Source organism: Aegilops tauschii, chromosome 4 (assembly GCF_002575655.3).
Source record: "Aegilops tauschii subsp. strangulata cultivar AL8/78 chromosome 4, Aet v6.0, whole genome shotgun sequence".
Taxonomy (NCBI): Eukaryota; Viridiplantae; Streptophyta; class Magnoliopsida; order Poales; family Poaceae; genus Aegilops; species Aegilops tauschii.
In genome coordinates, this window is record NC_053038.3 from 526,519,013 (window position 1) to 526,540,590 (window position 21,578).

Here is a 21,578-nt window from a genome sequence, read left to right on the forward strand (position 1 = left end):
CTCGGTTCGGGCGTTCAGCAAGGGTTTGTGCTGTGTTGTGCGGTGCGGATCTGCTTCCTCTTCTTCCCGGCCTGCTTCTTCTTCGTCGGTGCTTCGCCCGTTTCCGCCAAGGTGAAATCGATCCCCAAACCTTTCTCCTCTCCTCACTGCGTAGTTGTTAGGGTTTACTGTTCGTTCTTCCGTTGCTTGATTTGTTCTATGCCGATGATGTTTCAATGTTCGATGATGTTTCCTTGGTCAATGATGTAGTCCACTGCACTGGACGATTGTTTAATCAAGCAGCCGTGCAATTTTTTTGAGTTAACAAATGTCTGTTGAGGCCAGCCAGGGCTATCAAATGTTAGATGTTAATTTCACTTAAATGCATGTAGATGGATGCTTTTGCTGAGAACCGTGCCATGCTGGTCCAGCAGGCTACTAGCATGATCATGTCCATGGTCAGTGTTGTTGTTTCCACCATGAAAAGGAAAAGGAAGCACCCTGATAGTGATGATGAGGCTGAGCCTAACCCTCTAATGTATGACATTAGGAGTGATGCTGAGGCACACAGACAGCGTACCCTTTTATCCATATACCATTCCACTGATATAGAGTGCCTATCTGTGATAAGGATGAAGAGACGACAACCCTATTTTGCCTTGTGCAACCTTTTTAGAGAGAGGGGCCTTCTTCGGGATAATGCTGGCGTCTCAATTGAGGAACAAGTTTCCATGTTCCTCCTTATAATATGCCATAACCAAAGGTTCAGGGTAGTGCACCTTGCATTTAGGAGGTCCATTGAGACGGTCCACAGGCATTTCCACCAGGTTCTTTATGTTGTTTGTGAGCTTAGATATGAAATGATCAAGCCTCCATCCACACCCAGACCATGCCAAAATCCTTGGGAGCCTGTTGACACCAGAAGTGGCAAACGGATATACCGCAAGCGTATGATAGTCAACGTAGCCTTCACCGGGAACATTCCAGGTATCGTATTTTCCACAGGGAACGGTAAGTGAACTAACAAGGCTCAAGGTCGTCCAGTGATGAAACGAAGGGTCTAGGATAATAGGATAGAGAGGTCTAGCTAGCAAAGATATCTAGTCATGGTATTCTAAGTATAAAAAGGTTATCACCTCCTCCCTTACTGGGGGCGATAGTCGAAACAGTAGATGATTTAAAGGTTATCACCTCACTCTCTACTGAGGCGGCTACCCTCCTACCCCGCTATTATGGACAACTTGCCTAACAACACTTAGGAGGAAACTATACCACTAGCAAGGCCTGTCACCCCTTCGCTAGATGTCTACGCAGTGCGACAAGAAGCTTACACAGGCAAGAAATAGTATAGACACCACGTCTACACCAATCTCACTACTCTAATCCTTGCAAGGGACTCGAGCACTTTACTAAGTAAAGCAGTGTACCAGTAAAAGAGTATATACTTAGAATACTAAAACCAGAATATAAAATACTAGAAGGACTCAGATGTACTCCCTCCGTTTCCTAAATATAAGTCTTTTTAGACATTTCACTAAGTGACTACATACGGAGCAAAATGAGTGAATCTAAACTCTAAAGTATGTCTATATACATCCGTATGTAGTTCCTTAGTGAAACCTTTAAAAAGACTTATATTTAAAAACGCAGGGAGTATTACTTACAAGAAGCTCGCATCCACTGAGGTGCACCTTGGAGAAGACTCGCGATAGGCCGGGACTCCTCCTTGGAGACTCCTCACTCTCCCTCTACTAACATAGATAAAAATACTAGAGAGTGGCTTTCTCCTAAGAGCATCTCCAAGAGTTCCCTAAATTAACCTGGCGTCTCTTTTTTTGGCAAACAAGAAAAATTGCTCTCCAGTAGTTTGGCAAATCCACTTGGCAATTTTATCAACTTGCCATTTCATCCCTCCGCACGCGCATCTTTACGCGCGCGTATCGCGTTGCTATCCCCCGGCGCGGCGCGCCCTGGACTGAATTCTCACGTGCACCGAGAAGATGCTGCTGGTGGTCGCCGACAAAGCCTAAAGCTCATGTCAGTTTGGTACTGTGTCGCCGGCAAAACCTGCTGCTGGCTGACAGATTCTAGAGGCCGGGCAAAATTTCGTGTTTTGACCCTTTTCACAAACAAAATCAAGATCTGACCCCAGTTTGAAATAATTTCGGGATTTGACCCTTTTTCTTACCACCAGGGGTCTTGGCGGTAGGGTTGGACAGGCTACCACCAGGGCCCCTGGCGGTAGGGTACTTATCCACGTCAGCACGCGGTGACGGCGGCCGTTCCCCTCCGTCGCAACCTACCGCCAGGACCCCTGGCGGTAGGGTCCGGGCAGTTATTCCGCCCGAGACCCCGCGCCCCTTCCCATCCCACCCCTCCCCTCCCCCCCCCCCCCCCCCCCCCCGCGTCGGCAGTTTCTCCCCCAAGTCGCCCCTCTCTCCCTCTCTCTTCTCCTCCACTCTCCCCCTCGGATCTTCACCGATTCTTCACCGTTTTTGCGGATCGAGATGGCCCCGAAGAGAGAAACGTAAGCTCCTCCAATCCCTCCAATTAGTTTTTGCAAACTTGCTTCCGATTCGACGCATTATTTGCTTGAAATCCCTAATATTATTTAACTTAGATTGGATTTTTTTCACCTAAGATTGATTGTAGTTGTAGTTCTTAGTTCTTTAGTAACTAGTGGTATTGGATATGAGCTCTAATCAATAGTTCATATGTTAGTGTGAAGATGAACCCTAGTTCATAATTTTTTTTGTTAAAAAAATTATGATGTAATGCATGTGGGAGGAATTGATTGTAGGTTGATGATGCATGTTGATATGATGATGTTGGAGGAATTTTTTGTTTACAAATATGATGATATGATGCATGTTGGAGGATTTTTTTGTTTAAAAATATGATGATATGATGCATGTTGGAGTGATGATGCATGTTGATATGATGATATGAAGATGTTGTTTGGAGATAATACATTGAAGATTATTGTTGGAGGATTTTTTTTGTGATCTGATGCATGTTGATATGATTAAAGAGGGGAAGGATTTTTTTTATATGAGTAATGTTGATATGATTTGATCCATCATGGTGACATGATGCATGGTGATATGATTTGATTTTTTTTGTGATATGACGCATGGTGATATGATTTTGATATGAAGTGCTTGCGATGTTTTTGTTTATGAAATTTTATTAAGGCGGCCACCTCTTGCGGACACTCCATGCTGGACTGGGAATTCGACAAGGGTCATCGTGCCCGGTTCATAGAGAACGGAGAGGTAAGTGATATGAAAGAAATATTGATCAAAGTTTTCGGATTGATGAAAATAATTTCCTAACTTTTGGCGTTCACTTTTTGACAGATGCTCCAGCCACTGCGCATGAGGGGTCACGGGGTTCATGGGCATATGGACTACGACGAGCGCTACGCGCCGTTCTTCAAGAGAGCCCGGCTGTTGGGTTTCATGTTGCAGTTCAAGCGTCAGCCGCCGACGCTTGTCCACACAGCTCTCACAGCTCTGATTGACCGGTGGCGACCGGAGACCCATTCTTTCCATCTGCCATGCGGGGAGATGGCGGTGACCCTCGAGGACTGGGAGATGATTACTGCCATGCCGATCGAGGGTCATGCACTCACCGGTCGAGTGGAGAGGACCAACTGGCAGGAGAGGGTCACCACCCTCATCGGCGACTGCCCCGGTGCCAAGAGCAACCGTACATCTGGTGTGCCGTTGATCTGGCTCTCGGAGCACCGGAAGACATGCCCCGAAGGCGCAGATGAGGCGACTGTGGAGTGGTACGCGAGGGCCTACCTGAGGTATCTTCTCACGAAGGTCGTGTTTCCAGACAGCTCCGAGAACTCTGCCAACTGGTCGTATCTGTTCTTCCTAGCCGACTGGGATGCAGGGTACAGTTGGGGGACCGCATCTCTCGCCTACCTATACCGTTCGGTAAGGGAGTGTCTAATTGCCTACCTACCTAGGAAAGTATATCCATGACATTTTCTTATATCTGATCCTCATTTGATGTTTTGCAGCTTGACGGCGCAACGCAGAGGACGGGAGACAAGTCCAATATGGGTGGCTTTTTCTGGGCCTTATCCATTTGGATGTGGGAGCGGCTGCCGGTGGGGCGTCCGGAGAAGATGCCAAGACGCCCATGGGAAGACTATGGCAAAGACGGCGACGAGACTCGAAACCCCACCGTAGCTTACGAGTGGGACGTTGTCAAACTCTACACGGGCCTAAACAAGACTTCATACAAGACCTACACCAACGAGTTGGACGCTTTGACGCATACCCAGGTATATGAACTCGCTCAACACCTTTCTCTTTGATTCCAATTTTGACCGAGAGTGGAAACTTATCAATGTATATGTAATAGGTAAACTGGTGGCCGTATCGACAAGACCGACAGTGGGACTTTGATCTGAACGTGATGTGCGATGCGGACCGTGGTCTCTAGCGGTGCATCGTGCCCATGATCTGTGTGTACGCCGTTGAGTGGCACTTGCCACACCGGGTGGCCACGCAGTTTGGGATTTTTCAGCATACCCCACCGGGCCAGCCCACTGATACTGGCGGCCATGCGCTCCACCTGTGAGCGCTTTGTTTTCCATGCCCATGATTTCATTACGCTTATCATGTTTCTTGTTACTTATGATGATCTCGTTGCGCTTATGATGATTCTTATTGCTTATGCCTTGCAGGATGAGCCGGCAGAAGAATCAGTCGATCACAGACTGGGGAGAGGAGCATAAAAATCATGTGACGGAGTGGAACGATGGAGGTACCGGAAAGACGGGGAGAGGAGGGTGACTGACTGGGATGCTTACCTAGGCCGACACATGAGGTGGTACGATGATGGCCAGAAGCACCGGCTTCGTCTCAGGCCTCGGTGGACGGCGGAAGACATCGCGGAGCTGGAGAGGGATAACCCCGAGGAAGAGGCCTACCATACCGGCATCAGAGACATGCACAGTGGCTTTAGGGACTTTGCCTCCCTCATCAACAGAGTGGTAAGTTTGAACCGAGAGGTTATATTTAAATTATTGTATTCGTCAATGTGACTGACTTATGCCGTTGCAGTCTGGTGAGCTGAACAGATGCATCTTTGAAGCCTCAGATGCACTAAGTGATCTCCCCGGGAACGTACAATCCGAGAACAAAATGAGGGGGACGATGAAGGTACAATTTCAGCCTCCTCGGAACAGATGCATCTTGTTCACTTGCAATCATAAACCTGATACTTATTATGCCCTTTGTGAGTGCAGAAGTTCGTGAAGCGTTGTCGCAAGCTAGTAGGGTTGCTTGGGTGTGCTGGAGCTGGGGCGGTTGAAGCTTATCGGCCTGTAGCCACATAGGGTCACATCGGCTCATCGAGCCAGGTTCCCTCGTCGTCTAGGTTGGCCGAGGAGGAGGAGGAGGAGGAGGCCACATATGAAGAAGGGGAGGAGGATGAGAGCAACGGGGAGGAGGAGTAGGATGAAGATTATGGACCTCCACCAACTCAATCATCTCAAGCATCTCAGCTGCCGAAGAAGAGGAATCCGAAGAAGAAGGATTTGCTGAGTCCGGAACCTTTCCAGAGACCGCTTCCTCACCGGCCCAAGAAGAAGACCGAAGAGACTCGTTCAAAGAGTAACGAGGACCGTACCTCCAAGAGAGGAAGGAGGTGCAACTGATTATGATCTTTGATAGTTGGCTCTTGTAGTTGGGTTGTCTATGTGTTTGCTATTAGGTTGAACTTCATTTGGTTGAACTTGTCAGTTGTGGAACTACATGGAACTATGTGTTTGCTATTTGTGGACCTATGTGTTTGCTACTATGTGGAACTCCGTTTACTGATTAGTTAAAGTTCGTTTGAAATGTTCTATGCACTTGAAGTTATCTTAATATGGGTCTATGTGATGCCCAAGTTTAATTGTTTAAAATCTGTGATATTGTTGTCATATTTTGTGAAACTTGCGGTGATATTGCTGTCATATTGAATTTGAAAACAAGCAACCAAATGAACTTGAAACAACAAAACAGAGGACCCTACCGCCAGCCCCCACAGCGGTAGGGTGAACCTACCGCCAGGGCCCTTGCATATTTCGTTATAGAAACTTTACACTGCAAAACACAGGACCCTACCACCAGGGGCCATGGCGGTAGGGTCATACAACCTACCGCCAGCCCCCATGGCGGTAGGGTGAACCCTACCGCCAGGGCCATTGCACATTTCGTCATAGAAACTTCACACTGTAAAACCTTGCCACACCCTACCGCCAGGGACCCTGGCGGTAGGGTTAGACATCCTACCGCCAGGGCCCTGGCGGTAGGGTACTTATCCTCGTCAGCACAGGCAAACGGCCGCCGTCCCCCTCCGTCACACCTTACCGCCAGGGGATCTGGCGGTAGCCTGTCTAACACTACCGCTAGAGGCCCTGATGGTAGCAAAAGGGTCAAATCTCGAAAATATTTCAAACAAGGGTCAGATCCTGAAATTGTTAGGGAAAAGGTTCAAAACACGAAATTTTGCCGAGGCTGGGCGAACCTGTTGCCTGAGCCGACCGACAAGCTCCTGCTGCTGAACCTTTGTCTGCTGCACAATCTGGACGGTGACAACTGCACCTTTGCCTCCCTGCAAAACTGGTAGTCGTACTACTGCTGTCCAGGTAAAAGATAAGGATGATCATGTGCAACGATGTGCAAGGTTCAGTCCTGATGCTACAAAATCCTAATTGGTGACCTCTAGCGGCGGCGGCGTGCAAGGTTCAGGAGATGGATCACGCGCGACCTCAACTATTCCCACCGGTTAACAACATTTATGGTGGGCCCTTCTCTATTTTTTTATTTGCCAACTTCAATTTACCAAACCATTGGAGATTAACTTATTTTTTACTTGTCATATGCTTTTGGGAGTTGCTAGAACACAAGATTTGCCAAGTTATTTTTGTCAAACTCTTGGAGATGCTCTAAGTTTCATGCTCTAAAGTGAAGGCCTATGGGGGGTATTTATAGGGGGAGGTGAAGTAGAGGCTACTCCACCGCCATGTCATCAATCGGTATGCCTCCCATCCTCCACCATTGGATAAACCGACCTCCAAACCGCCTTGGATGGAGGCCAGGGATGCATCCAAGCACATGGAGGCATGCACAAGGTCGGTGGAGTGCAGCCGAGCTTCGGGGCCCACAAAGGGGGGGGGTCGGCCGACCCCCCTATGACAGCCCTGGCCCACCTGCTATCTCCGGTGGGTGTCCCTACGTGTCATAGAGTGTGTCTCATGTGTTGGTTCACATTGGTTCCTTCGTTGTGGGCCCATGGATCCATGTGACTTCATCTTTTACCGTTGAGAGGAAATACACTTGTGATCCAAGGGTGGAACTTGCTTGGGACTGTGTTGGGAGGATCCTGGTTGTCTGGCAGTGGCTGGGATGGTCCCACAAGGGGGTCGGTCGATCCCCCTTTGGTGGAACCAAAGGTCCATCTTCTGTAGGTGGCTTCTAGATGCAATTCTAAGCACAATGGTGGTGCTGGGCCCACCAAGGTGGGGTCGGCTGACCCCAACATTGTGCCCATCTTTTGCACATTGTCTCCAGAAGCTATGATATTGATGATTATGAAGTTTGTTTGTCATTTGGCCAAACTTGGTTGGTTGCCCAACCTTCGTATGGAGCTTTCGGACACTGAAAAGTACTTGTTCTGAGTGCCTGCAACCAAATAATGACAAGTACATGTGGAACCAAGTTATTTGTACCTAAGTCACTATGTGTTTGGTGGTTTCCTTCTAGAAACAATGTCTTGTTGATGGTTTTGATGGGATAAAAACATGGTATAACTACCGTCAACAGGGCCACAGGTGGAACCCATACTTGAAGGTAAACCCATATGCTTCTGCATGTTGTGATCAATTTTCACAAATAATACTGCGGGTAGTCATTGTAGTTCACCCTTTTTTTAGGACTGTGTTGGTGCCATAGATGGTACCCATGTGTTGGCAAGAGTGCCTAGACGCATGCAGCAACCATTTAGAGGAAGGAGGAAGGACCCAACCCAAAATGACATGGCAGTTGTGGACTTTGATCTCAAGTTTACATATGTTCTAGCTGGGTGCGAAGGGTCAGCTAATGATGCCCTAGTGCTTGCAGATGCCATTGAGATAAATGATGGCTTTGTTGTGCCTGAAGGTAACCTGCCTACATGCCCTCATCACTTGTACCATGACCCATTCCAAACTAGTGACCTTAGGTGTTTATTTGGTTTGTTGTAGGTAAATTCTAGCTGGTAGATGCAGGATATGGCTACAGAACTGGCTTCCTGCCTCCCTATAGGGGGTCAGGTACCATTTATCTGAGTATGGCCCCAGAAATCAGCCCACAAATGCTAGGGAGTTGTTCAACCTGGGGCACTCCTCCCTTAGGGTCACAGGTTAGAGGGGATTTGGGGCACTGAAGAACAGGTGGAGAATGTTAGACAACAAGCCTTTTCATCCATACAAAACTCAAGTCAAGCTTGCCTTGGCATGTTGCATCCTCCACAACTGGATCCTAGACTTTGGGCAGGATAGTTTTGTCCCTGATGAAAATTGGGTGCCACCAATTTAGCACAACCACACTACTGCTGATGACCTTCTGTCCCAAGACACCTAAGCCATGGTTGAGAAGAGGGATGCTATCTGCAATGCTTTATGGGCTAGAAGGGGAACCCATAGGACCTGATTTGTTGTCCTCTTATGCATGTTAATTCTTGTTAATGTCTTATTTGGTATCCCTGGTATGAAACACTTTGATTTGTGGTGATGATGTAATAATTTGTGGACAAAGCTGAGACCAAACAATGTTTATTCAACCAGTTGTAATTTTATTTGGTTATTGGTTCTTATTGCTGCTGTGATTCATCATGTTGTACTATAATTGTTGTATTTCTGTTTATATCAATAGTTAGGATGTCTTATGGTTCTGTTGAGGGGGCTGGTGGCCTGGAGGGCTTTGTCTAGGTTGTGTTTGATGAGGCTCAGGTCCAGCAGCAGACAAATGCCCTCCTTGCTGCTCACAATGCCGCAGATGCTGCTGCTGAAGCCCAGCCAGCACCACCAGCAGCTCCAGGACCCATGAGGTGGAACAACAACTCATCTGGGTTTGTGCCGAGGAGGATGGCATAGCTTGTGAGTGATGGTAGTAGGCCTGACAAGGTGTTTAAGGACAAGGATGTCAACTTGGTTGCCAAGTACCTCAAAGAGTTCACTGGTGAGGTGGTCAGCCCCACTTAGCTGGTGTACAATCACCTGAGGAAGTAGAGGCAAAGGTGGGGTAAAGTGAGCAAGCTGAAAGACTTGAGTGGGGCTCTTTGGGACAATGACCTGCATGCAATCATGCTAGATGTTGAGCACTACCAGAACCACATCAAGGTAGTGCCCTAACTGTTAACCTTAATGCTAAAACTATTGGGGTTGGTTTTTTTGGTAGTGACCTATATGTTGACTCTTGTGAGGACCACCCTAAGGATGCTAAGTACCTTAACTGTCCTATTAGGTTTTATGTTGAGATGGAGGCCATCTTTGGCCATGCTATGGCCACAGGGAAGCATGCCTTAGGTTCTGGTGAGGCTCTAGGGCAGAACCAAGCTGACAGTGTTGCTGCCAAGCTTGAGGGGGGTAGCTTCAAGTATACTACTAATGCCACTGATGTCCCAAGCAGTAGCAAGGCCACTGAGAAGATGACAGACACTAGTGTGGGCACCAAGTGGAAGAGGGGCACTTTCACTGAGGATGAGAAGCTCCTTCTCATGACCATGTCTGATGCAGTTAACAATGTGGCCAATGCACTTAGAGAGAAAGGCCCAGCCCATGTTGATGCTAGCCTCTACCTTGCTGTGATGGAGAGCCCTGGTTTTAGTGAGGAGGCCCTCATAGTAGCCTACACCTACCTGCTGGACAACAAAGCCTAGGGCAGGGGCTTTGTTGGCATGAGTGACAGCCATAGGGTAATTTGGCTTAGGACCTTCCTAGCCAAGAACTATGTGTAGTTCTTGGCCATTGCTGGGCTGCATGGGATGAGAGGGGGTTGACTGTAGAGATGTATAGTTCCTCCACCTCCCTCCCCCACTCTCTCTTCTTTTGACTACAGTTGACACACTACACTGTAGACTTTTGTGCAGGTAGGTTGGCTAACTTGCTGTTGTCTTGGAGTTTTATTTTGCTGAGAGGGTGGCTAACTAGTTGGATTTGGTTGTTGGATGGACAACATTTGAGCCCTAGTCTGTTGGGCTGGAACTTGGTATTGTAAGACTTATTTTTGTAGCCTCTGTTGGCTACATTTCTACTATATTGCAATCATGTTTCCTTTGCTGTCAATTTGCTTTTCTCTGATTATTGTCTTTGTCTTGGTGGCTCATGAGGGGATGGAATTGGCTTGTGATGCAAAATTACATATGAGGTGGCTGATGTTATTCTTTCCTATGTGTTTCTTTCATGCCTGCCATCAAACTCTTGTGAGTCATCACTCAGCTGCAACACCAAGCTGTTGCTTGAGATGACGGCACTGAATGATGTCCACAGGAGTTCCATGACAGCCGTGAGTTCTTATGTGGTTCTTTGTTCTTTGTTCGAATTTGATTCTTCATTTGGATGGCAGCCACATGTGATTTACCTACTGGGATAACTCCACCCTGTCCACAAGCTAAGGCCAGCAAAATTTGCAACTTCTTTCATCATTTTCAATGATTAATTGGTTCCATGAAGTACTGTTGAGAGGTAGACATTTGAGATGCAAACTGATGGTTATTATTGTGATGTAAACTGATGGTCCATATCAAAAATTTGTTGATCTTGCTTCAAATAACTGTGATCTTGCTTCAAATATGTTGATGGTGTGCTGTTGGTCGTAGTTGGAATGTCTGGGAGCTCCCCAGCCACGCCGGCTACCAAACACAGCCCCGTTTGGGCGGTTGGTGGCAGTTGGGTTGCCGGTCGGGCTCCCAGGTGGCGTCCAAACAGAGCCACGGCGCGGCCTACCTCTCTTGGGCCAGCCAACCAAACATGAGAGGGTGGCCCTCTTTTGCCTGGCTTTGGCTGGCCATGGCCTGGGTGCTAGGCCGGGCTCCCTTCGGCCAGCCATCTAAACACGCTGAAACAGACCCTGCGTAGCTAACAGTCACAATTTTGTTTTATGCAATTTAGACTTTCTGATTGGCATTGACGGTTGAGACGGAGTAGCACGAAATAAGATCAATTGACTCGAATCAAGCACGTTCTTGCTGTTGCTTATAACCCAAAGATTTGCCGTAGTAGAGATGCCACATTATGCTAAGCAAACAGTGCTTTATTTGGCATATTTCATGACTTTACAGACAATTACTCGATTGACGTCATTCATTATGTCATAAAAAAATAGTCATTATTAGTTTTCAACACAAATCTAATGACATCAATTTTATGCTCTAGAAAATTGTCTCAATAAAAAAATTATCGAGCACTTGTTCCAATGAAACAAAATGCACCTAATTTCAATCGGATTGAGTATATCACAAGCACCACAAGCGACTGGGCAGCAGTTGAGAAGGAATGATAACGAAGTACAGAAGCAGAATATCAGCCCTTGATTATTTGTATTAACACCAGATGACAACACCTAAAACAAGAATCGAGATATTCAAATTGTTCACATCACTCCTTGGCTCACACTTGAAAATTGCTCTAGCTAATCTCCTAGCAAGGCCCAAGAACCAAGCACAAAATTAAACTCGGGTCTTAACAAGTTCCAGATACTGATGCACTGTATCTAGTGCGATTTGACATACTCCTGCACTATGTTAAGGCCTTCAGATTCTTCGCCATAGTTTCCAAATGAAGCAGCCAAAAATCAGTTTTTGCCTATTATAGGCCACAGTAGTTGCTTGTAGTGGTACAGTAGGAAATCAATAGTTACCTTGACGACAACACAGACAGACCTTGTTTGCGAGCTATGTCCGTGAGCTTATTCACATTCCAAGCCTTGTCTCGGTAACCAAGATGGTGAAGTTGAGGATTTGTTTGGCCAAAATCCTTGAATGCATCTATTACTGAATCTATTCAGGAAAGTAATGATCATCTCCTCCATTGCTGCATTAGGTTTATACTCCTCATCAAGTTGCCCTGAAGCTCCGGGTGTGTCAATTTTAGGTGATGCCCCACCCGGCGACATTACACAAAGAGGTTGCAAGCCTGGTTCAACTTTCAGCCTCTTACTCAAATCATAAGCAAATGATGGAATATCAGAGGAGAGTTTTGGATCACCACCGATAACAGAAGGATTAAGCATATCACCTTATTTGATTCTGGATCTCACTTTCCTGCATGATTTTCATGTGTCCGTCTTTACCCTGCGACCACCAATCCAGCCAGTTCAATGGCAAGCCGTCTATTTTCCGCTGTTGTGTTGTATGGTAATCCTAGACGACTAAGAGAGTAACCATCTGCTCTCTGCAACTATAAAAAAGGTCTGCATGGCGAAAAATAAGCTGGAATATGTGAATCATGTTTGGAATTGAATGCCCCTCCTCCACAAGGACTTTCTTGGTGTATCTGATCCATATCGGCAAGCGGCTATCACTAGGAGGAAGTCTTCTCGGAAGGGCAGGCATGAGAATAGCGAGAGCTTGCTTCACCAGTAGCTTATTCTTTGGTTGGCATGTCCGTAGCAGAGTGATGAAGACCTGGGAAAAATGATGTCACATTTGTATCCAGGCATAAGAAAATGACAAGAATACACAATTATTCTAAGAGAATTTGATGTAATACCTGTAAAATAATCTTTTCAGGAGCTTGATAGGACTAAGAAGTGACAAACATTCACAAAGGTCCACTGTTTGATGGAGTTATCTTCACGCTTCAGATGGTTCCAACCGAATTTGAGTTCCTTTCGATGGTGAATCAGATCATTCTGTAGATATTTCAAAAGCAATGTCGCTAGCTGAAGTAGTTCTATCCTCAATTGTTCATAAATGAAGAAACATTTCAACGTATATTTGCTAAGAGTAAAGATAATTTGGCGGAAACCAGGTTTAATATAGTTACCTCTTCTGGGGGATCACAAACAAAAGTTTTAATAATTATAGAAGGATTAACAACTTCCCAACCCTGTCAATTTTGGAAAGAATATGCTAGCATTGGAAGTATAAGAATCTGCATGGTAACAACTAAATGATCTTGCCCATATTGTTTTGACTGAAAAATGTTCAGAAAGTGGTTAAGGATAGTTTTCTTCAAACTTGCATTGTATCCTTAAGCAAGCTAAAAGAACATGTACAGATGATAAGTAAAATAGTCAATAAATACATAAAAAGATTCTCATAAGTCAGAAACAAGAAATGGCATTGCCTCTATGACATAAAATTCCTTGAGAAAGCTATAATCTATATAATTGTGGTACAAGAATATTGATAGCATATCAAAGAGGGCACCAACTTCAGTACGATCGTGTCTCAAATAATTCAGGAAGCACTTTATAAGCCGCTTGCTTTCCATCACCTGTTTAGAGAGCGATATTACTAAAACTCAGGCATTAAAACATACATGCATACGGTGTGGTAAGAAGCGAAGTGCAAATATTGGGTATGAAAGCGACATAAAACTTCCATGATGGCAGTTTTGTGTAAAGGAGTGGACACATACTAAATATGCAGGAGCCAATTGCCAGGGTATTAAGCTTTTGAATGTACTAGGTATTAAGCTTTTTGCATATACCATGATTAAATTGCATATGATACACAAGTCTTTCGATACACAAGATACACGAGCCTTTGGATGTACCATGATTAAATTCCATATGCTGCAAGTACAAACAGATTGTAAAGCATTTCAATTAACTGTTTCATATACCAGGATGCAGTTTAAGATTGTCAATACGCCACTAGTGAAATGCATAAGTAACTTGGAGAAGCTTTTGCGAATGGAATAAAGAGCCAAACAGAAAACAAGGGCATTTGGGACTTGGCTAACTTACGGCCGGCCGTATTATAGTCTTACGGTGCGGCCTTGCCGTTTTAGGTAAGAATACCATTATTGTATTCTCTTTTTTTGGCAAGATGCTATTTAAGGCTGTATGTTGGCGCTTGCAGCAGGAAATTTTCCCGCCCTCGCGGCTTGCGAGCCCAGGCCCAGATACGAGCATGAATTATAGGAACAAAAGGCAAATCTGTCTCAGAAAAATGCTTTTAGGTACTGCATGTATATGTTCATAAAAACGACAATGCATTTAGAAAAAACCAAATTTGCATCCGCAGTTTTAAAAAAAAAGCACAACATGTACATCTAGTCCCTAGGAAAAACATAGGTTTGCACATTCTTCTCTATACATGGCACATATCTTGTTTCTCTGTTCGACTGTACATAGTCTGCATCTTGGCATCCTGCATGTTAAAAAAAAATTGTCATAAGTTTGTTGCCTACATGTCAAGATATAGAAGCACATGTTGCATGTAAGGGACCATCTTAATGAGCTACTTCCAGATTTACAACAAAAAGGCTAATTTGCCATTTTAAAAGAACATTATTGCCTAATAAGTGGCATTTAAATTGCCTAACAAATGACACTTAAAAACAAGATCATCCCTAATGGTTGAAAATCTAGTATATAACCATGTCAAATGTGAAGCAATTGAGCCTATCAGGAAAAAGTACATGTTGCCATGCAACTGATTTAATAAAGCAATAAAAGGACATCATAACAAACTTTCCACCATGTAGAAATTGCAGCCAGTGAGTATTTCAGTTACATAATTTCAGTTTGAATTGAGCAATCACACTAAATTAAGAGTATAGACTGCGGTGTCAAAAAACAGCAATACTAATCTTAATGGGTAATAGTGAGGAACTGGCCTGGTTAGAATGCCTTGTTGCTGCCAACAAATCAACACCTCCCCTACTGCCCCCTCCCATGCATAAACATGTAGGTCCAGCTGAGGACTCACCTAAAATCTGCAGTCTTAGGGGCTGTAAAAGGCAGAAGCACCATTCCAAGGTGTGCGATAGGGGGGCTGCAAAAGACAGAATGTGGTCAGGGTGAAGCCTGCAAGTGAAACAGAAGTAAGTTATGCCAAAATCAGAGTACAAATTGGACAATCGAGTGTTTCCATGTATGCTTAGAAATCAGAAGCTCAAATGAAGCAAATATGGTAATGTTATGGTGGATTGTATTTTTTCAGGCAATTAGGCAATATTATCTTCATAATATAAGCAGTTTATAAATTCTGAATATGCAAGTATAGTTCACGAATGAGCTAGCTAGCTATTGCATCTTGCAATGAGGTAGTTAGGTGGAGATGGAATAGGGCTTACGGGTGTATGAAGTGCTCGAAGAGAGAAGTGCAAAGGATGGAGATGCTCAGGGAGGGAGGCTGTGATGGGGAAGCTAAGCGCCGCACAGCATCATGCCGAGCTGCTGTAGCCTGTGGAACGTGCAGCTATCGGAGATGGTGGTCGATATACCAAAGACGAGACCCCACGGTGCGGCCCCTAGCGATAGCAACATCCCCATCCATGACTAGCGCCCAGCTCACCACGCACACCTGCGCCACAAAACCGAAGAGCCAAGCATGAAGGATGAGGCGGAGTGCTGGGTCCATTGAAACACAAATCAAAGTTACGAATGCTACCTTTTCATATTATAGGCAATAATAGTGCTAAGTGTTAGACAATAGTAGGTTCTAGATTAGGAAAAATAGTATTCTTGATTAAGCAATAATAATGAATACAAAAAATGCTAAAGCTAACTATAAGATCCTTGATAATATATTTCTAAGTTACTAGGTAATGTAACTTAAAATGCTAAATCTAACTATTTCCTGATGCAACACTATACAGATTCGTTGCTTAATGGTGGAACTGTATTCTGGAGCTTATAATTGCTTAATGAAGGATTGAAATACTCTACTTGATGTCAGGTGGTTATTAGAATATTGTCTAAAAAATTGCTAGGTCCATATTAGGCAAAACTGTATTATTCACCTGATTATGTGAAGTACTATCCATGATGGAGAAATTGGTTTTTCTTATGCAGAATAGTATTTTTTCCATATGAAAGATCGTGGATGTCGCCTAGAGGGGGGTGAATAGGCGCTTTAAAATAATTACGGTTGAGGCTTGAACAAATGCGGAATAAACCTAGCGGTTAATTTGTCAAGCACAAAACCTACAACAACTAGGCTCACCGTACCTATATGCACCAACAACTTATGCTAAGCAAGAAAAACTACTTAGGTGATAGCAAGATATATGACAAGAAACAATATGGCTATCACAAAGTAAAGTGCATATGTAAAGGGCTCGGGTAAGAGATAACCGAGGCACGCGGAGACGACGATGTATCCCGAAGTTCACACCCTTGCGGATGCTAATCTTCGTTTGGAGCGGTGTGGAGGCACAATGCTCCCCAAGAAGCCACTAGGGCCACCGTAATCTCCTCATGTCCTCGCACAATGCAAGATGCCGTGATTCCACTAAGGGACCCTTGAGGGCGGTCACCGAACCCGTACAAATGGCAACCCTTGGGGGCGGTCACCGAACCCGTACACTTTGGCAACCCTTGGGGGCGGTCACCGGAACCCGTCAAATTGCTCGGGGCGATCTCCACAACCTAATTGGAGACCCCGACGCTTGCCCGGAGCTTTACACCACAATGATTGAGCTCCGAACACCACCAACCGTCTAGGGCGCCCAAGCACCCAAGAGGAACAAGCTCAAGGGTACCAAGCACCCAAGAGTAATAAGCTTCTAAACTTGTAACTTCCACGTATCACCGTGGAGAACTCAAACCGATGCACCAAATGCAATGGCAAGGGCACACGGAGTGCCCAAGTCCTTCTCTCTCAAATCCCACCGAAGCAAGTAATGCTAGGGAGGAAAATGAGAGGAAGAACAAGAAGGAGAACACCAAGAACTCCAAGATCTAGATCCAAGGGGTTCCCCTCACATAGAGGAGAAAGTGATTGGTGAAAATGTGGATCTAGATTTCCTCTCTCTTTTCCCTCAAAAACTAGCAAGAATCCATGGAGGGATTGAGAGTTAGCAAGCTCGAAGAAGGTAAACATGGGGGAGGAACACGAGCTCAAAGGATAAGGTTCATTGGGGAAGAAGACCCCCTTTTATAGGTGGGGAAAAATCCAACCGTTATGGTCACAGCCCGCACCGAGCTGTACTACCGCTCCAAGGAGCGGTACTACCGCTCCCCCTTGCGGTTCTACCGCAAGGCAGGGTGTCGGTGATATACCCCGCGGTATGACTCGGCCGGAAGTATGACCCGGTCGGACTTGGCGCTTCACCGTGACCCGCCGGAGGACTGGCGACTCACGGGTCTGGCGGCTCACTGTCAGATGACTCACGAGCCGGACGACTCACGGATGGCCCCGACGGCGGGTCAGATAGAAGACTAGGCCCAAGGCCTAGAAGGCCGGCTCATGTGATGATGGGCCGGCTTAAGAAGAAAGGGATGACGAATATTTCCTTTACGAGGAAGCAAGACCCGGACTTGTAATTAACTTGTAAGAGAAGATAGACTAGTCCTAGTCCTACTAGGACTCCACATGTAACCCGCCCCTCTAACTTATATAAGGAGGGGCAGGGCTCCCCAAAAGAGGGACAGGCAACAAGAAATAATCTCTAGGGCTAAATACCGAGAGCCGGAGCCGGCGACTCTCCATCGTGAGCATAATGAGACTTAGCCTCAAACAGCACGTAGGGTTGTTACCGGATGATGTTTCCCGGGGCCCGAAGCTGTCTAAACCCTTGTCTTGTGCGTTGATCCGCCCTGCGTCTCTCATCCCAATCAACCCCTCTCAAGCTACTACATAGATGCGCTGGCCTCACGACTAAGTCCTTACGCCTAGGACATCTGACGTGTTAATTCCACGATAGTTGGCGCCCACCGTGGGGCTTGCGCACGGTGGTGTTGAGTTCTTGAAGGGATCTCTTCAAGGGTTTGAGAAGTTGGTGAATTTTTTGGATGAAGAAAGAATCAGTTTGAAGGATATGCATCAGCCGGCCGATTTTGCGATCCGCCGAGTTGTAATGATTTGCGAAGATTCGCCGAATTGCCACCGCAGCGTACGTACATCACATCAAGACAAAGTTGATTTGTTCCAAAATTATCTGAAGCCGAACCGGTCTTCTTTGGCCAACTCCGATGGCTATAAGGAATCTGCTAAAAGATTACATCAAGGATTAAGGAAGGAAAAAGCCGCAGCCCATGTGAAGGTGTAGTACTTGCTACCGTGACCCCGCGTGAAGGATCAATCAAAGGAAAAGTGAGCCATGCATGTACGCACAGATTCTTGATGGGATTAGTAGTACTCTTTGGACTTGGGCTCCACAATCGGGCATCTGCGCCGCGACAGCCGGTTTCGGCCCTGACGCCTCTGCCGCAGCACTTCTAAGCCTGCCTGCGCAAGCCGCCTCCGGCCACGGGCCTTTGGCCTGCGCGTCTCTGTCCCGGCCTCTGGCTCATGCGCCTCCGTACTTCGTCGACGGCGTTCTTTCTCCTCGTGGTCGCACCTGCACGACTCTGAGTGCTAATCGCCAAGTTCCGTGCCACGCGCGCCCTCTGTTCTGGAGTCACCTTCGTCAAGTCATCACCATGACTCACCCGACCGCGGGCCTCCTCACCACCAGCTGCTATCACCAGATCCGCTCGTTCGCTGGTTTTACTCCGCTACGCTGGACCCGTCGCGCTTAAACCGTTGCTATCAGGGGAACGCCAGCTTCAAGTCCCGAGGGAATCGGAGCCGCTGTTACGGTGTCCTACAAGACCTAAGGAATAAACCAACGTGACTAATGCTGGTACTCCGTATTGGGCTGATTTTCTTCAGAGATCAGTTTGCATGGAATACACATATGTGGAGACCAGCTACGCGCTAGTGGGCACGCTCACATGTGTCCAAAAAATAAATCAGGTGTTATTTCTCCTATACATTTTCTCAGTATACTTTAATTACTATGAGCACAACTACTCTGCTCTACGGTATTTTTATATATGCAGGAGAATTATTCATTACAAAGTGGTGTTATATCACGGAGGCACGTTCGGCGGTACCGCGCGGCTTCATGGACTGGCGTGTCATGGTCCGGATTACAGCAATGCGCCGGCCGACTCGCCCGTCCGCGCCGCATTGCAGCACCACAAACGACTCGCCCGCACGCCCTCGCGACCGGTTCACGCGTCCGCATCGGCTTACAACGAGGAGGACAATTTTCTCGTCCGCACCGGCTTACAACGCCGCGGCCGATTTATCTGTCTGCTCCTACGGCCGATTCACCCCCCGCGGCCGACTCGCCTGTCCGCTCGACTTACCGTGCCTGCGATTAGCTCGCCCGTCCGCACCGGCTTACAGTGCCGCGGCCGACTCATCTGTTGCCCGGGCGAATCAGGTGATATTCATCCAAGTTTGTTCTTAATACATAGTATTTTTGTCAAAGAGCATTTTATCTTTGCCTTGGTCTGCAATATTGTTGATGCAGGACAATTGTTCACTACATCAAAACGATGTGGTTAACTCGCTCATCCGCACTGGCTTACAACGCCACGGCCGGCTCATCTGTCTGTGCCGCCTCTGATGCTACGGTCGTCTTTACCGTCCGTCTCTCGCGGCCTGGTCTACATCAACCCACCGGGCCGTACCTGTCTGCATGAGTTGTTATTGAATATGAGCAAGTCACTGCTTGGGAAGCCCGGTTTTCTTCCAACAACTTGGAGGAAACTTATCATGTGTTATCAACCGCCGTCTGCACTGGACGGCTCAATGGGCAAGCGCACAAGTCGCCGCCACGACGGTTTGGTTAACTCCAAAACATCCAGTTGGAAGGAACCATTGACCGAGTTGCTGACACGGCTCATATGGGATCCTTTATAACCCGCCGCAGTCACCTCAACCTTCTGTGGATTCACATCGCGCTGTCAACACCAATGATATACCCCTTATGTTATGGTCAATATGGAGAATCTCAAAGTCAACTCCTCGAGTCGTCTTGAGACTCGGGGGCTACAATGATATGACTCGGCATCATTGGTCGGCTTCAATGCATTCAAGAACTCCGGGTCGTTGGAGGGAATGATAACCCGGTCCCGGAGACTACTGTTATATTGATGAAAATTTAAAGGCCGTCAGAAAATTTCCGGCTTAGAAAGTATATGACAGTTACAAAATCCCGGCTCAATGAAGAAGTTCCGGGTCATCAGAAAGGATTCCGGTTTAAAATCCGGCTCAAGGGAAGTCAGTCTCACTTAAGCTCTCAATATCCGGTTTAAAGTCCGGCTCAAGGTAAATTTATATCTTACAAAGCTTTCAAGCTCTCAAATCCGGTTCAAACATCCGGCTCAAGGTAAATTTATATCTTACAAAGCTTTGGAGCTCTCAATATCCAGTTTACAAATTTCCGGTTCAAAAAAAGAGTTATCTCTCGCAAAGCTTAAGTTCTCAGGAAAAATTAAAGGGACCAAAGAGAGTCTGTTACAAAGCACAACTCAAATATAGGTACCCTGCTTTAATGACCATTGGGAGCTGACCGTATTCGAATTTAGCTTAACCCTTTTGGTGTGACCCTGATCGTATTCGAATCAGAGTCGTTAAATATTCTCATGATCACTAGGGGGCTTCCTGTTCAAACATAGGTCGTATTCGAACCAAAGAGAACATAGCTGTCGATACTTTTGATCGGCACACTGCCGAGCTCATTGGGGAGTTTCTTGGTCATATTTGAACCATAGCTCAACCCCCTTTGGGAACCGACGTGGATCGTATTCGAATCAGCGTCGTTAAACAACTCTCAAGGTCATTAGGGGGCTTCCTGTTCAAACATAGGTCGTATTCGAACCAAAGAGAACATAGCGGTCGGTACCCTCTTGATCGGCAACGCCAAAGCCACTGGGGGCTATATGATCGTATTCGAATCTTAGCTTAACCCCTTTGGGACGGTTTTCTGATCGTATTCGAATCAGAAGCCTCAAGATTTTTTGAAGTTTCTTTTTGCAAATAATTTTAAGCTCTTTTGAACACATCTAAAGTGTATATGAGTGGTTTCTATTTAAACCCGGCTTGATTTTCAATGATAAGTCGCCGGCTTATGACAATCATCATCTATGTGGAAGCATTGGCTTCTAAGGATTGGGTTATCACACTTACGGCACATGTATCATAAGCCGGCAGTACAGTTCAATATCACAGGTATGATATTGTTTATACATAATTATGTTTAAACTAGCCCTGGCTATGGACTTTAAGCCGCCGGTATGTTTTGAATTGCGCCATTGGAATCATGCGCGTATCAAAGATTAGGTTATCACCCTTATTGTGCAGGTCATATAAACCGAAAAATGCAAATTCAATATCACAAGTATGATATTATTGTTATGTTTCAAAGTTATGATTCATAACAGGCTTATCTGTGACTCCTTTTTTACACATCCGTGGTCATATGTAAGATATTATGACCCGTCCTGCGGTAAACCGCCAAGGTTTCTTGTGATCTACTTGTGTGCAGGATAAGACTACATTTGGGTAGTTACCCGCCCTGGCTTTTGACATTAAGTCGCCAGGGCGTATGTTGTTTAAACTCTGTGCAGGATTTGCAGAACTATGACTTATATAAATGT

At 46.1% G+C, this 21,578-nt stretch overlaps 2 pseudogenes; both read left to right on the forward strand.

Moving 5' to 3' along the window:
- The first annotated feature begins 434 nt into the window (after nucleotides 1–434).
- On the forward strand, nucleotides 435–8,678 carry LOC141020642 (uncharacterized; annotated as a pseudogene).
- A 392-nt stretch (nucleotides 8,679–9,070) lies between these two features.
- Nucleotides 9,071–9,984, forward strand: LOC120963600 (uncharacterized; annotated as a pseudogene).
- The last annotated feature ends 11,594 nt before the right edge of the window (nucleotides 9,985–21,578 follow it).